The 4,626-nt window shown below is 36.1% G+C and overlaps 1 pseudogene; it reads right to left on the bottom strand.

Annotated features, from left to right (window-relative positions):
• Positions 1 to 770: 770 nt before the first annotated feature.
• LOC142101522 (olfactory receptor 8D2-like) lies at positions 771 to 1,722 on the bottom strand (annotated as a pseudogene).
• Positions 1,723 to 4,626: the final 2,904 nt, after the last annotated feature.

Raw genomic sequence — 4,626 nt, 5'->3', positions numbered from 1 at the left:
ATGCTCTGCTCTTGTAAACATAGCTCAAGTTAGTTAATTGTTCCAATTGTATTGGTTTTGAATAAAAGTATAATATATTTTTTTCTCTGTGTTCTACTGGGACTTTATATTGCATATATGTTTTGTTCATGTTCTGCAGTTGTGTCTGTCTCAATATGTCAAGTTCCGTATATATGTAGGGTACCTATATCCGTGTTCAACAAGAGACGTTTCTTCAGATCCATTTGTAGTTACAGATGTATGCCTGATTTCTGTGCGTTTTACAAAATAAATGCACATTACGTTCATTTTGCGTGCCTTAATGAATCAGGCCATTTATCTCTACGGATATTAACACATACAAACAGAGATCAATCTCTATACCTTTTAAAATCCAATACAGTTTTAAAAGGGATGAGCTCTTATAACATTATATACATATATAATTTAAATCTATACCTGACATGCCCAAATGCACATGAAAGTATTCATCTAATATTTCTTATTTGTCATTTGTCACTTTTATATCCTGTTCTTGGTTAATTTGAAATTAAATGGTCACATAGCGCTCTTAACAAACCCCATTGGGACTTCCTGTCCATGTATCTGGTTTGTCTTTGGTATTGGGGTCATTTAATGTAGTTATTGGTTCAGTATGTTAGAAGGACTAAGACGGTGCTAATTGACTGACAACGCTTTAAGATTAATTTTAGGATAAACCACCCAAAATAAAGAAATTGTTTTAAAGGTGACTATAAGTATACAGAAGCTGCACCTTGATAGACCTTGATTTATTGTCTTGGCTTCAGGCTTTTTAAGGCTGATTTCACGTCTTTATTTTTTAGGCTGTAGATCAGTGGGTTTAAGAGTGGCACGGCTGCTGTATTGAAGAGGGAGACAAATTTGTTTGACTCTAAGGAATCTGCTGACATAGGTCTAAAGTACTGAAAGATGAGCATTCCATACCGAAGGCTGACAACTGGGAGGTGTGAAGAACATGTGTAAAAGGCTTTACGTCTCCCAATGTTAGAATGGATTTTTATTATAGAAACAATAATAAAGATGTAGGAGATGAACGTAAGAATAAAGGGCGTGATACTTCCAGGAAAAACTCCTTCTATTAAAAAATAAAGTTGTAGAAGGGAAGTGTCACTACTGATCTTCATCACCGGCACAATGTCACAGAAGAAGTGGTTGATTTCAATAGACCTTTAACAAGTAAAGGCAGATAATGTATATATGCTACCTATCAGTTCTAGAAATCCAGTTGACCAGCAGGTAGTGGCCAGCAGTATACAGACCTGATGCCACATGACTATTAGATAATGCAATGGTTTGCAAATGGCCACATAGCAATCATAGCTCATTGCTGTCAGTATGAGTAACTCATCACATGTCAAGGATAAAAAATAAAATATAAAATATAAAGGATAAAATATAAAATATAAAGACCTGCGTCATACAGTTAAAAAATGATACCCTGTTATCACCAGACATAAAAGTAATGAGGACCTTATGTAGGGCAAGAGTGATTGTAGACAGGTCCATGGCAGGCAAGTTGGCCAGGAAGAAGTACATGGGAGTATGAAGATGATGGGCCAGACAGATGAGTAGAAGGATTGTCATGTTATCACCAAGAGTGAGGAGGTAAATTAGGAGAATCAGAAGGAATATTGGAACCTGCAGTTCAGGGATATCTGAAATTCCTTTAATAATGAAATATGTCTGATTTCCCTGTAGCATATTACATGAAATAATCTAAGTTTAAAAAAAAAAAGAGATACCATGGAAAATTTTAACATATTCAATCATTTTCAGTACAAATAATGGAAAACAAACTTAATGTAATATCAAACTCACAAGATAAAGAGCCCTACTGCTTGATGTGTATGTATCCCACATCATATATCACAACGGGCAGGGGGTCAACTGCCCCTCCCCCTCCATGGCTGGTCCCATAGTGGGCTACCTTTGGCTGGATCACTGGGCCATCTGCATTGTTTTTCCTTTAAAATGTTCCTAATAGGCTGCTGAGTTGAATCTTGCCCCCTGGGCTAAAATTTGCCAGCCCTCCCCTGTATCATACCTTATTTAAAGCCAGTAACTCAACATCTTAAAAAAATATTATGATACCTAACAGTCAATGAATAAACTGGTAAATTAAATTAAGTAAAAAGAATTGTGGGGGGAAAAAGGTCACCGCCCCAAAAAGCACAGTACACATTCAAAATCTAGGAAGAAAAATCTACATGGCTTAATAATAAGTTAGGGTGAATAAGTGAATGTAGAAATGCATTCAGAAAATGCTGCTATATATTTTTAACAAGGCAACATATTAAATCATAAAAATAGATATCATACAGTGTCAAAGTTAAAGAATACAGTAATCCTTCACAAAATAAGAATCTGGGGCCTTATTCATTAAGGATCTTAAATGAAGAGGTATCTTATTTCAGTCTCCTGGACAAAACCATGTTACATTGCAAGGGGTGCAAACTAGATTTCTGTTTTGCACATAAGTCAAATACTGACTGTTTTTTTCATGTAGCACACAAATATCAACTTTAAATTTCAGTGTACAAATATGCTATCAAGTATTGGTGTGTTATATGAAAAAAACAGTCAGTATTTAACTTATGTGCAAAACAGAAAACTAGTTTGCACCCCTTGCATTGTAAAATGGTTCTGTCCAGGAGACTGAAATAAGGATCCTCTTCATTTAAGATCCTTAATGAATCAGGCCCCTGCTTAACAAACCAAGAAAGTTAACCGTAAAGAACAGACAGATCTATTTAGTTGCAAAGATATTGTATAGAAAGATACAGTACACAGGGTAGTAATTGCATTTATCATATGATTGATTTCCTTCTATGACTAAAACATATTCATGTTGACACTATGATATGTACTGTGGGTTACTTGCTTTCCATTTGTATTACTGAAGTACAGCTTACTCCCAGAGTGGGAAATGATGTAGTCTCCACATTCTTGAAGTCAAATTTATGTTCATCTTCTCAAGTGATTAAATAGTGTTTTGGAGCTTATCCCAGAAGAGTACTGGAAACACATAAGGCCAAATTAAACAGTTTGCTTGTTCCTGTTAATAAACCTAAGCCCTTAATGATGTTCCTGCTAAGAAGGACATGAAGTGCATAGACATGTGTTTCTTGTTTAAATATGTGCATTATAAAACACGAGCCTCTGCTATAATGGGAAAGCATATTACAATGCAGAGCTTTATAATACATGACCTTGTAAAATGTGGGCATTTAAATACTAAATCAAATGATACTAGTACATAATACAATATTAACACATTCAAAGATACTTTATGTGTATGTAAAAGTTATTTAGGCTAAATAAGTGTTTGACAAGTTTCAAAGGACTGATAGTTTCATATCGATCAACATGACATAAGTGATTGGATTTTGTGTTTTGGTTTTGGATCCCTATTTTTCCTTAAATCCCTATGTTTTTTGCTCAAATCACTTAATTTTGCTTTTTCCCCCTACATTATTATTAACCTCAATAACACTATTTCAAGTCAATTTGGACCATCTCACAAGTCACAGTACTATTTTCATACACTTTCAAACAAAGACTGCAGCGACCTAGCTGGATGCTAAGTGACAGAGCAATGACTCAAACACACGGCAGTTCCTAGCACATCTAGAAAACATTGCCACACAGCAGTGTCAGTAAAGAAAAGTGGTGCAAGATGGAATTGTCCTTGGATCATGAAATCATTTATGGTTCATTTGATCGCTCCATCCGCTTCTTGGATAACTGTGATAATTCTACAGGTAATACATGGCGATGAGCACTGACCCTCCCCCCCCCCCTCTGGATGTGTGCTTTTATCAGACCCAGACCAATCCAAGGTGCCAGACAATGCACTAAAAACAGCCATTGTAATTCACAGCAAAAAGCAAGTTCATCACTGAGCTTCGAATCAGCCCCAATTCCCACAAAATTATAATATAGTTAGGCCCCTTTGACGTAAAGTGCAGATTACAAACACTTTGTGCAATACTGATGAAACAACAGCAAAGTGGAAGGTAATACATATACACATCTATTTAGACATCCATGCTTTCATTACTTCTGCAAACAACGTTGTTCTTTGTTAATAAAACTGTTGACTTAATACCTTTCAAAAAAATTGAAAATAATTCTCCACCATTCTTTGGATGCTGATAGTTGATATTAGGATCAGGTGGAGTTATAGCAGAGGTGTCACTAATTCTGGTGAATTATTTTACAGTAGACAATACCAGATGTCAAAATGTTGTGCTGAGTCATCTGCATCATCAATGGGTGTCTTTAATTTTTGCAAAGAACACAACAGTATATAGCACATATAAGTAACATTGACACACAGCGGTAGCTGAATGGAAAAGTATTGCAAGATGGAATTGTCCTTGAGCCCTCCCACGCACCCTTAAAAAGGACGTGCACACTTTAACAAACCAAGCACTTCAGCGACAAGGACTGCCACTTTTGAGGCTGATGTGCTTGGTTTGTTTGGGCCCCCACAAAACAAGCTAACAATGGGCTTAAGGCACCTATGGTAACAGTGCTAGTAATGAACTATACTGTGGCAAGATGTTGTTGTTGTCATCATCCTCAGCCTCATCAGTTTGTACA

The sequence above is a fragment of the Mixophyes fleayi genome, chromosome 9 (assembly GCF_038048845.1).
Source record: "Mixophyes fleayi isolate aMixFle1 chromosome 9, aMixFle1.hap1, whole genome shotgun sequence".
NCBI lineage: Eukaryota > Metazoa > Chordata > Amphibia > Anura > Limnodynastidae > Mixophyes > Mixophyes fleayi.
This window is presented reverse-complemented; position numbering and strand designations above follow the sequence as displayed.